The sequence below is a fragment of the Rhipicephalus sanguineus genome, chromosome 8 (assembly GCF_013339695.2).
Source record: "Rhipicephalus sanguineus isolate Rsan-2018 chromosome 8, BIME_Rsan_1.4, whole genome shotgun sequence".
NCBI classification, from domain to species: Eukaryota; Metazoa; Arthropoda; class Arachnida; order Ixodida; family Ixodidae; genus Rhipicephalus; species Rhipicephalus sanguineus.
In genome coordinates, this window is record NC_051183.1 from 141093265 (window position 1) to 141106489 (window position 13225).

The 13225-nt window shown below is 47.7% G+C and overlaps 1 non-coding gene across 1 annotated transcript; it reads right to left on the reverse strand.

Moving 5' to 3' along the window:
• Positions 1-2176: 2176 nt before the first annotated feature.
• On the reverse strand, positions 2177-2248 carry Trnat-ugu (transfer RNA threonine (anticodon UGU)). Its single transcript has one exon. It is a non-coding gene; the product is annotated as a tRNA-Thr (tRNA).
• Positions 2249-13225: the final 10977 nt, after the last annotated feature.

Sequence of the window (13225 nt, forward strand, 5' to 3'; positions counted from 1 at the left end):
GCACGGTGGGGTTGCGATCGCAGTATCTTGTCTGTTAAGATACACGATACATTCTTCAATGTATCGGAAATACAGATACTGATACACGTCTTGCGAGACGTATCGCGATACAGATACAAGATACACAAAGTGTATCTAAGATAGTATCAAAGATACATGTATCTTCGATACCGCCCAGCACTGCTTGTAATCGGACACACGTTTTAGAGAGCAGCCATTGAAGAGCAATTCAACAGACAAACAGAGGCGCGTTTGCAGAAGGAAATTGTGCCTGTTTTTAAGAAAGTTTATATTGATTTGCCATTTCTCGCACCGTCTGTGAAATTGTGCAAAAGAATCATTAAGCAACATGTGGTCATCATTCGAATTATTACACTTGGCAGTACACAGTCGTCGGCGTATAGGCGGATGTTTGGCGGACACAAAATTCGGCAAAGCATTTATGAACTAGAAAAACAAAAGTGGACCCAGGACTGAACCCTGGCGGACTCCGGATGACAGATTTGGTAGATACAAGTTTGAGGAATTGAACGAAACATACTGAAAACGGTTGTTTAAAAAGCTAACTGTCCAGTCAACTAAGGAAACATTGTTAAGAATAGCGCGAAATTTATGTAGAAGCATTGAATGTGTAACAGTGTCCAATGCTTTTGAAAAGTCGATGAAAACTGCATCAATTTGGCATCCAGAGACAAGAGCATGTGAAATGCCATGCGAGATTTCTACAAGCTGAGTTGTTGTACTAAAACCTTTGTGAAAACCATGCTGAGCATCACTCCAGGATGTTAATATTTTCAAGAAACCCCATGATATGCTTAAAGATTAGGTTCTTTGACAGTTTGCATGATTGAGACGTTAGTGAAATCTGGTGACACTTTAATGGCGACTGCTTGCTGCCAATGCGCTTCTTTTAACAAACATTTTTTAACGTGCTTCCTTTAACACACTTCATGGTCCGAGGGGAGAATTCACGGGAATACAGTCGTTGAAAAGGCCACACAACGTATGATTGTTTTTTGAAACGTATTTTACATGCATGAACCACCCCATTTCTACCCTTCATATATTGCCTGAATAATAATGTTTTCTAAAACATTCTAGGGACGTTATCATTGTGGACAATCACTGCATCTCCATGTTCAATACCCCGGTTACTTCCTACCTATTTGGAATTACGACTATGACGTAGAAGTAAATATTCACGCAGCCACCACTTCCATAAGTGATACGATACAGCTGCCTGTCAACCCACGAAAGGAGAAATGTTATGTCTTCTGGGGTCTTCCAGACTTTCAGGTGTGGACAGCTAGATAGGCTCCTCTGAGAATCGCAAATACTAGAAGTTGTCTGAAGCACAATTCTTATGGGAATCTTCCTTATGTTGAAAAAACATTGGAGTGGACTAAATGTTCATTCGAACTCTGGCCTTATTCATGTGCCGCAAGAGGCCAAGGAGTTTTGTAGAACCCGCTTCCAAATGCGTCACTAAACCTTGTTTGATTATTTGTTGCATGGTGTTGTCAAAAGTCTACCCTTCGAGCAGTTTCATTCCGGCGCTGATAACGGTAGTATTTGCTTTTTAAAACGTTCGAAAAGCTTCCTGTGACGATGACAACCCAGTGACAAGTTCATCGACATAGAAGTCATCCATGAGGCATGTAGCAGAACTTGCCGCCTGGATCGTTTTTCTAAAGGACTTCTTTAGGCACGTCCGTCAGCTTCGTATTGCCTGATCGCATTGTCGTATTTTTCATTTGCTTGAGCACCATAGTAAACTCGGTGCTCAGCAACTGCTCGGGTGTTCGCTGTAATCGTAGTAAGCCGCAGCCAAGAAGTGGAACTTCGTATCTTCCTTTCTTGTAATGTACTGCTTCGATGAATTGCTTCAGAACATCGTTCTGATAGTCGCCTATTGTAGGTACCAATGCTGTCGAGATCCCAGGATATTTTGATACAGCGAGACACCTCTGCGTCAACGCCGCTTGTCCGAACTACACAGGTGTGAGCAGCAGCACGCTTCAATTTCTCTCCTTCGCATTGTACGGATCCTTCAAATGTCCATACAAACTTTAATAATGAGAACTAACAGACAATATTGCCAAAGAAAGTATAGGACGTGTTATTTGTAGTACTTAGAATATAAATGTGAGGAAAGTACGTGGACGAAAAGTTAAATTGCCACCGGCAGGGACCGAACCTGCGACCTTCGAATAACACCTCCGATGCTCTACCACTGAGCTACGGCGGCGGTCATCCTCTCCTCCACTTTATGGGGTACATAATGGGCATCTTAACCTAGGAGTGTTAGTCAGCGCCGATCGCAGCCATGGCGGCGAGTGTGGAACACCACTTCCATAAGTGATAAGTACAAGTATGCCAGAGATTATTGGTCAGCTGCCGGCTCGTAAAAAAAGTGACGTGCTACGTGACGCCGACAGGCACAAAAAAGAGTGTTCCATATTCGCAGCCTCGCAAATTCGAGATTCGCTTACCGGTGTTGCCGTTCACGTTCAGCTTCGCGAGCATCCATAGTGCCGCTGTCAAGGAGTGTGCAACGTTTGCCGGCGTTGCCGTTTACGTTCAGCTTCGCGAGCGTCCATAGCGCCGTTGCGAAGGAGAGTGCAACGGGAGCGAGCGCGCCGCATATTATACGAGGGCACAGCTGTGGCGGAGAGAGAGAAACGGGAGAGGAGAAACGAAGAGGAGGCAGCGCTCACGCCACCTCTTCTCACCTCCTCGTGCTCACGTGAGGAGAGGGGGGAGAGTTCGCGCATGCGCAATATGGGTGCGCACGCCGCAGAACGGACACTGCCCAGAGCATCAGATGCTTTCAAATCTAATAAGCACGAGCTATTTATATACACCATTTACCACTGGTGGTAAGCAAACGTCGCAGGAGCTTGAGCATGTTTTCTATCACGCAACGCTCCTACTTTTCTTTCAATTTGAAAAATGTCCTTGAGACGCGCACGGCAAAGTGGCCCTTTTCTGTACCCACTCTTGATGTGGAAGAAAAAAAAAAACACCCGGCACTCCAGGCACACCAGGCACACCTTGCATCAGACGCCCCCGTATGGCAGGAAATGCTGGAGGTCACTACAAGCGCCGCAGTTTAAAAGAAAAGAAATATCTAAGAGCATCTGACTCTCCATTAAAGAGTTTGAGAATTGGGGACCCAAGACATTGTGTCACCAAGCTGCGTTGGGTAGGCTGCTCTTGCGTTCGGAGGATCTGCAGAGTTTGAAAATTGGGTCAAACGCAAGCTGCGTTGGCGCAAACGCACGGGGCGCCACACGTGGCGAAATTAAAACCATGCGAGACGCGGGCCATACAGCGCCGTGACCCGCACGGCTTCTGCATAGTCTCACGGTGACCCAAGACGTCCTGGGGACCCACGCTATACTCGCGGACAACTTTTCTTGGCAATGAAGGGAAAGCTACGGGGGCGGAGCGTCTGCACATGTACTGCTACGCAAAGTAGTCCGGTTTGGCGAGCGTCTCGTCACGTCGTGCAAAGTGATGGCTACAGTTGCATTTCGACGCAAACGCTACTTAGCGTCAAAGGTACGGGTTAAAGGCGCGACTTTTTCACGCATGCAAATACGCAAAGTGACAACGTGTGAAGTAAAAGAAAGGCAAATATCTCGCTTGTGTGTGCTGCGTTCCGCCTCAAAAAGCTACATGTAGAAAATGAAGGAGTATTTTATATATCTCACGCAGAAAATATGGACGCGGTGGTGGGATTACATTCATGAGCGGTAGAATACGTTCATTGTGGCTGTGTAGCCTTCGCGTCATTGCCAAGAAATGTTGTCTGTGAGTATAGTTTTCGATTCTTGCGTCTTGGGCCAACGCGAGCACAAAAGCCCAAGAGTAGCTTGGGTTCTGCGCATGCGCCCTGGTAGCTCGCAAGCTCCTTGGTACCCAAGCTTCTTGTGACCCCAATTCTCAAACTCTCTATTGTCGATACTTAGAAAAACAAATGCGCTTGCGCTAACAAGTAGTTCAGTGTCTTTACCGCCACACTGTGATTTAGTTTTATTAGATGCGAAGTATCTTATGGCGGAGTTCAATCCGGTGGTGGTGGTGTGCGGCGTGACCACCCTTACTGCGCATGCGCATACCCTCTCCACTCACCCTCTCCTTTCCTCTTCTCCCCTTCCCCTCTCCACTTTCCCTCCCCCTCACCAATCCTCCACTTTCCCCTCTCCACATTCTCTCTCCCTCCACCTTTCCACTCTTGCTCTGAAACGCGGGCTAGACATGCCGAAATTCTCCTGCGCAACGCCGCGATGAGCACCAGCGCGTCCCCTCCCCCTCTCTCTCCTCTCCTACGCTGCCCCCATCTCGCACGCCTGTCGATCGCGTTCCCCGCTCGCCTTGTGAGAATTAACGGCCAGGCTAGAGGGAAGAGAAGACGGGCGTAGCGTTCTTTTTCGCATTCCACGACGCGAGGTCGGTAGCATGCCCCACGAACGCCAACGGAACGCGATCGTGCAAGTGCTCCGGCTTCGCATCGCCTCAAGGTCCCATATAGCGGGAAATGGTGTAATTTTTTTAAGACTGAGTAATACATTCTTTGTGCCCTAATTATAAACAAACTCCGTTATGCGGCTTTTAATGTACTCACCTGACGCTTAGTTGTTTCAGTATTTCATTTGTAGCCGTTGCGATCGAGGCCTCACGCGGAGGCTCTTGCTCGCCTCACGCGAGCATTCACAACCGCGCAAACCACAGAAAGCAGACACGCGGATTTATATATTTTGCCGACCGCTTGCACAGGTTCAACAGTGGTGCGCTTGATGTGTGAAACTGAGTGTAGTCTGGACCGCCGAGGCATCACAACAACTTGGCTGCCAGCAGCGGCCTTCTGTTTGGCAAAATACGGATATACTACGGTGACTTGGCGTCATCGCTGCTTTCGCTATCGTGCCCTGACTCCATGCACCGGCTACACCAACAGACTGCGAGTTTCATTCCGCACGCTTCGTGACTCTTAACCGCGCTGCCAGCGACGTACTTCCCATTTGGCCACTAAGCTGGCGATGTCGGAATTCTACGTCGCCAGGGTCAAGTACGGAAGCCACTGCAACGCGCTCACGATGGTCGATACCGCGTCATCCATCGCGGGGGCGAGCATTTTACATAAATATTCACAGCATGCCTACACGGCTTAGCGCTTCCACGACCATAATGACTTGACACATGCGCTGTGCGCAGATATGTGACACGTGTGTTTCTTTACATCGGTCTGTCGCACGTATACTTTTCTGTTCTCGTCGCGGTAGCCTCGCACGGTGACACAACGGAACACAGCACCTTCAACCATCTTCAGCAACACGTTTCCGGCACAATTCACAACGCGCGGGCAGACTGCCGCGCTAACTAATCGTCGCGCACCGGCAATCGCAGTAGGTAGCCACCCTAGTCGCAGACAGTGTCGTCTGATGCGGCGCCCTAAACATGGTGGATAGGAGTAGTTCGCGGGAAGGGCGCTTGGGGCGCCCTTTTACGAAAAGGGTCTATTACAAATTGCAGTACTGCACGGATGGCGGCGAGTTCTGCGGTCGTTGATGATGTCAAATGCGACGTTTTGAATTTTATGGTGAGTTACATCGCGGGAATAAACTCTGCTCCTTAAGATCGTGCAAATAAGTCCGAGCTAATTAAGACGACGTTAACAAAGACCATAGCAAAACCAAGCAATAATTAGCGCCTTTAGTAACAACTTACTCATTCAGTAAAAGTTAAATAACACCATGACAATCGATAGCGAGCTCACGCGCTCTTCACTCGAAAGCGGCCTGAGCAGAGTGAGTCGATGTGGAGCCACGTAAAAAGATGGACGAACCTAGGTGATCACATTCTCCACTGATGGCTACTGTCTTTTATCACTAGTGCAAGATGACCACATTTTTTTCATGCGAAGATCCTGATAGTTTGTGTCCCCCGCATCCGATGCTTAACAGGCACACCGACACTATGACAGTTACGAGTTCAACTGGGGCTTCTCAGAACCTTAAGTTTGAACCCGAGATCGCATGTGAATCAATTTGATTGGCAGACGCCCACTGCAAGAATCGCTCCCGCCCACCGCGTTTGGTCTTGCCGAAGGACATTGAATAAATGAAAAACTTTATGAACTTTTCGGCGCCTACGCCGGAAGGTAGTGCTCTCCTCCTCACGGGAATCCATATGCGTCTCTCGCCGGCTGGCTCCTGGTACCGAACCGCAGCTGGTCTCACAGGGCTCACGTTACAATGCCACCGAGTGGCAGGATTGAGCTGTGAGCTGAATCGCACAAGCGATGTACCCAAGAAAAAATTGAAAGCCCTGCTCCGACAGTACAAAGACTGCTTCGCGTCGTTGTCGTTAATTCGAAAAAGTCCCGTTTCCGAACACTGCATTATAAGCAAAGACTATGCCCGTCCGCTCCGTCAGAGCCCGTGCCGAGTTTCGACGCGAGAACGTGAAGCCGTTAAGAAACAAGTCCACGAAATGCTACGCGACGGCTTTATCCAGCCGTCAATGACTCAGTGGGCGCCTCCCGGGGTTTTAGTGAAGAGTAAGCATTGGACCCTACCTTTCTGCGTCGATTATCGTCGCCTGAACGAAATTACGAAGAAAGACGTCAGTGGCGTAGCAACGTGTTCGCGAATGGGGGGGCAAACCGCCCTTTCTCCATCGCCCCCCTCTGAGCCATGCCGGTGCTTGAGACTGCTTTGCAAAAAGGTCCTATACAGGCTTCATGTCGGGAAGGAACCACATTAGCATATGCAATATAGCGTGGTAGAAGAGTAAAATAAGCACCAAGCGTCGCACAACGCGAATTCTGTAACCAGGCGTCACACAATGCGAATTGCGCAACGAGTAGGTTGTTGAATGCTTCCAATCCATTACAAAGGACTCTGCCATAATTCTTCATCGTCATCAGGCACAGCATCAACAAAGTGCGCAAAATGCCTCACATGGGTTTAGCAGGTACCAACGCTCTCCGTAGAATGACGAAAAATGGCACAGTGCCTGCTGCCCTACTTCTCAAAAACTACAATGATTTATAGCGTAGTGGGTTCCTCGCAAGTGCACTTGAATTGGTTGCCAAGAAAGCCCATAAGCGCATGATCCACTTCCTCGGGGTCTCAGTAAAATTACAATGATTTATAGCGTAGTGAGTTCCTCGCAAGTGCACTTGTATTGGTTGCCAAGGAAGCCCATAAGTGCATTATCCATTTCCTCTGGGTCTCAGTAAAGTTCTTCGCCCCCCCCCCCCCGGTCTCTCTCCCACGTCAACGTATGTTATACAGCATGACGGGAGAGGGGTATAGCGATCGGGCGTCAACCAATGCAAAAAACATAATTGGTGGGCCGTTTAAAGATTCCAACCCATTACAAAGTGCTGAGCCATTATTCTTCATCGTCATGAGTCGTCGCGTAAACAAAGTGCACATAACGCCTTACAGATGTGTAGCTGGTGCCTCGCTTCTCCGCAGAATGACGAACAATGGCTTAGCAGGTGCTTCCTAACTTCACAAAAATTGTGATTTATGGCGTAGTGGGTACCTTTCTAGTGTACTTGTATTGTAGCCCCAAGAGAGCTTAACGGGCTCTAGAAACGCCGCTCTTCCAGCTTTCGCTGTGACTGTGCTGCGGTTTCAGCGCAGGCCTGGCATTTTTTTACTGACGACAGGTTACAAAATGACGCTAAAGATTTCTATATATTATATACGCACACATATATATGTTTAAGAGCTGCATATGTGTTATATAAGCAGTTGTTTACGGTTGGGTAACTATGCCAATGACAACGTGGGTATTACCAACACCAGAAGCGGTAAGCTGATATGTAGTGCTTATACGTGTCCCGAGAACGCACGCGCGTTTCACGAAGCCGTGTGCATATGTGCAAGAAGTTCTTGACAGTTCTTGAACAAGGGCATCATCACCGTGATCAGTGAGCACCAGCAGCTGGTCATGACTTGTTATAGGATCCGGTCGTGATCGTGGTGAAGAGGGGTCCATGTGTATTGAAGTATGTGGTATAGTACAGCTGTTGGAATTCGTGGATGCCTCGGTCACTTCGTCGACAAATTGACTGTCGTAGGAGCCGGCGACATGTCAGAACCTGAAGCCACCTTTCGCGTTGGTGAGGCATAGGCCGTCGAGGCTGGTAGGCCTGGATAGTGCTAGGTAGACCAACATCAGTGGATGGTGTTTGTCCTATTCGTAGACTACCTGGGCGTATGTGGCTTGCGTAGCCTAGTCTACAAATGGCTGTCAATCAATCTGACATCATCCTCGGTCAGCATGAGGCCGTCGCCCAGCCTCTTAAGAAATGAAAAGGACACTTCATCGTTCTGGTGGACGAAGTGCACTTTACGACGCGGTGATGTGGATATCATATGTAACTTTCGTCATTATATTCCTGCGGGGTCGAGCAATGCTTCAATATAGCTTGCTGAATCATAGTAATACAAACGTAATGTTTTTTAGACTCCTATAAAATCTAAGCCAACTCTGGAACTACAGACGTCAACCTGATATGGCGCCCGTATCGTAGGAGTACACATCGTAGGGGTATCATGTAGTGTTTATTGCTTTCTTGTAAAATTAGATAGCCAGCACCACAACCACAATTGACGTTGCACCGATATTACGCCTGCGTGGGCCGTTTTTCCAAACCCATTTATAGACCTGGTGTGGCTCAGTGGTAGAATACCTAATTGCCACGCGGAATGCTTAGGTTCGATTCCTGCTGAGATCCTAACTTTCATTATTTCCATTCGTTGAGTCAACGCTGCCGATGTTGGTTTTACTTAACTCTCTAGCATTTACGTTACTAATGTCTGTTCTCGCTGTTCGTTGGTGGACATAAACTGTCGATCACCTGTGGCGCATACCCGTACGACGCGGCCCGTGGTAAACGCGTATGTGCCACACGTGTCTAGTGGAAAGGGTTTGACGACGCACGCGACAGGATTTTAACGTTATTTATGTCATGACCCGGCAGTCATATTCGTCAAATCCCCTTACCCTCCCATGCAAATTTTGGTCTACACCAGGGTACCCAGACGTAGGCGGCTAGATAGATAGATAGATAGATAGATACGTATATAGAAACGCTCAAAGTGCCAGAGGTTCGCTAAGAAATGCTTCGCATTTAAAACTACTCAGAAGCGTGCACGCGTGATGTTCCGGCAATGAAACTTGTACGTAGCACGCTCGATGTTTGTTTGGTACATAGAATAAATTAATGTAATTTCGGTAATGGTTATCTCGATCGCATCTTAATTATCAGGTCGAGCGCAAACGGGCGGCAATAAGGGGTCGACTATACCCGACAATAGAGAGTCCCTGAGCTCTGCACTGTCTTAAGGACGGCAATATTGGCCCGATATTAGATGCTGAAATCGAAAGTCGGCTGAAGAACGGCAAAAGTGGCCCAATATTAGCCGGCGAAAACAAACGGCTCTGCCGACATAGGCTGAAGACCGGCAAAACTGGCGGTATGTTTGCCGATGAAAGCCATTGGCTCAGCCGATCTCGGCGGACGGCGGCAAACCATGCCCAATATTGCCGGTGAAAACCCAATATTCGATGAAAGGTGGCAAAACCGGCCCAGCATTGCCGGCCAAATTCAGCGGCTCCGCCAACAATGGCTCAATGCCGGCAACACTGGGCCGATATTGGGCCTCGCATAGCCGCCGTAAAACCAATATCGGCTCTACGTTGTGTGCTGCCTGGGTACCCCATAAAGTGGAAGGGAGGATGACCGCCGCCGTAGCTCAGTAGTAGAGCATCGGACGCGTTATTCGAAGTTGGCAGGTTCGGTCCCTGCCGGCGGCAACTTATCTTTTCGTACACTTTACTTTGTACACATCTATAGACCAATTATTACAAATAACATTCGCTCTACTTTACTTGGCCTTATTGTCTATTAGTTCTCATTAATATTGTGTATAACCAAGAAAAGCAAGCTCTTGAAAATCTTCTTTCCTACATGAGCATCTGGTTAGACGCGGGAGGATGAATGAGGCTAGTGAGCACTGAAACGCGGTAGAAAATTTTATAGTGTACGAGAATAATTTCCTTGTCACGTGTCTGAGAAGGAGCGCGCGTGCCCCTTTGTGTAGACGCCGCCAGGCGCCGCCACTATGCCTTTCTCTTGTAGACCGGCCGCTGTCTCTACCGCTGTGTTGAACGTTGTCCTTGTCCGTGTTTGCAGGCGTTCTTTAAGCGCCGGATTCTTTTAATGCTGCACAAAAAGACTGCATTTCTAAAGAAATTTTGCGAAAACCACATCAACACACCAGTATCGACAACGTCGTCTGCTAGCGTATATGCCGCAGACCGGCGGATTCATTGCATTTGGGACATCGCCTGCAGCAGTATGTATTCGCATTCTTCTTATAATCCATTTGCACAAACCGAGCATAGGAGTATCTTTGCCTGTTTTGATTCTATTGTACAATATCTTGCGCAACAATTATATCGCGTGCTTTTCACAAACTACACAAACGTGTGCAGCAACATCTACGCTACGCTGCCAGAAGGCGCACAATTAAATAACGGCCTCAACGGACCCATATTGACAGTGGTAGACATCTCGCACTTTATTGTAGGTTACAGAAACGCAGCTAAATGAAATCATTCCGGCGTTTACTTACCCTATTTCACGGCGTGTAATGAGACTACACGAAAGCGTCCGACATAAAGCGCCAGAGAGAAAAAAATCACAGCATATCCACGGAGTGAATGATGATGAGTGGGCGAAGCTGCGAAGGTTCATCGGTAAACCGTGAATCTTCCGTGAATTCTGCCCAGTACATCATCACCGACGTGAGATCGGGCGCGTTGATACTAAAGGTTCGATGAGTTATGACGACTTGCAGCTCACTTTAATTTTACATGTACGCTGTCAATTTTCATTGTTTAGAAAACCATTGCTTTAGAAAACATCTGGCGTCTTTCGTTAAGCAGCTGGCGTCTTTTCGTTTTGCTTTAGAAACATCTGGCGTTCTTTCGTTTTGCTTTTAGAAAACATCTGGCGTCTTTCGTTGGTTTATTTCATCAGTCAACGGCGTTTTGAACAAAATTTTTATTGTTTAATCACGCACAGGAGAAATCTCACCAGGCACTACCTTGGAGGTAAACAATGGCTGCTAATGGGAATGAGAGACAGAAGAAGTCGGCTTTTAGCTAACACTTACACTTCTACTTCTAGTAACGTTTCCTACTGGAACATGCCAATGGCTGCTAATGGGGAATGAGAGACAGAAGAATTCGGCTTTTAGTTAACGCGCACGCTGCGAATGTTTTATTGTTCAACAACGCACAGGAAAAATCTCCCACCGGCACCACCTTGGAGGTCAAAGCGTAAAACTGGTTACGCACTACGACTACTACGACTACGACTACGAGGGACGAGCGGGTGCCGTCTTAAGGAGCTTCGCCCCTAAAAAAGAAGTCATCCACCATTTTTTTTCACAAGAACTACCATGCTGAACGTAGCGTCGCGGGGGACGCACACCAGCAAGCAACCGCAAAGCGCGTCTGAACCGGCCCAAACCGGTGGGAACTCGCTCGGCGGCTAGAAAAAAGCGCAGCAATGCCACCAGTGGCGTCTACTGGCGTTTGCTTCAACCGGCCTATTGTCCCTCTCTCCTGGACGCGTCACTAGGAAATTTTTCTAGTGCACGATAGTTTCTTTGTAAGGGGTGGCGTTAGTCTCGCATCACGCTGCGATTTACTGTAATAATTAAAAAAACGCACACAGTCCGTTTGTGTGTTTTATTATTGCTCTCAAGTTTTATTCATCTGTTCATAGAGTTTCCTACACTTACCTAGAGGGAAAAGTGGCGCTGCGAGCTGTTGGACGCATGGGAATGCCGGGATATGTGAGCTTCGAACTTGACTCGGATTCGTATCCTTCACGTAGAGCCCAGAAACCTCGAAGACACGTCTGGCTTCAACGCATTCCTTGCGTCGAAGTGGTTGATTTCTTACTGAAGGAGCACGCAGTGAGCTTTTTCTTTTTTTATTATTGCAGAAAAACGAGTTTTATTTAACACTGGAAACATCTGCGTCGACGTATAGTTTTACAAAGCATAAAAAGTAACCAACGGCTGCTAAACTTGGCGGGCAGACGACAAAGGCGTGCAGTGTTCCCTCTGCCACTGTTCTTCGCGTGGTTTGTCCTTGGGTTCGTCGTTTGCTCGTCGTCTGTTTCTTTCTTTCGCCGTTTGGTTATGCCGTCAAGGTGAGTGGCCGTTTATTTTAAAATATAATACGCGTAAATGAGATCCGCCGATAAAAGTTTTGTTTTAGAGAAGCTTTATTTGCGCAGTCGTATCCGCTTTTGAGCCGAAGCCTCGAACAACACCAGCCAACACAAGCCTCGCAGGCACATATACCGTCATTCCCAGCGCTCCAACGGCGGTCCTTAATAAATTCGCATAGACTGTGGCGCCATATATCCCTCTAGGTATTTTTGTAAGAAACTCTATGGTTCAAGCATCAAATTACACAAAATACACGTCGTGTCAAATAATTATCGCAGCGTCACGTTCTACTGTTGGCGACGTTAGAGCACAGTCGTCTACGTAGAGGAGCGACGTCACAGCACTATTGTCTACTTAGGGCCATTCCATCTTGTACGTCATCTTCCGTTCTCTGTTCGCACGCCCGCGAGAATAGTGGTAGCGCATGGGTGAGCCAATCGTCGATTAACTTGCATAAAGATGAAATCAAATGCCTTAACAGTTATCTTCCTCGTAGACCGCCACGCGTGCCGGATTGATAGGTTCGCCTGCTGCATGGGCATGCGCAGATAAGTTTTCGTGCCTTCTTTCTTTTCAGCCGTTCTGCGTCTCTTCAGTTGTTAGTCGGCGTGTTCGGTGTCCTGACTTCTTTCTTGTGTCCATGTCTGCACGCCCTGTCTTTTTAGAATGAATACTTCCCAACTAGCTCAGCTGTCTGTTATTCTAATCTTCGTAAGCATTTCGACAAAGTCAGTAAGACAATGACAGCAAAAGTTAATGCGTTGTTTAGCGCAGATGTTAGGTTTCAAGCCGTCACCCTTGTGGACATCGCGTATTTCCGCGTGGCAATTGGCCTATATTAATGAGTACGAGAATGTGTATCGCTCGGTCGTTGCTCGTAAGCATTTGTGTCGCATTTTCACTATTTAGAGGTTCATCACACATGAATAAAGACAAGACCATATCAT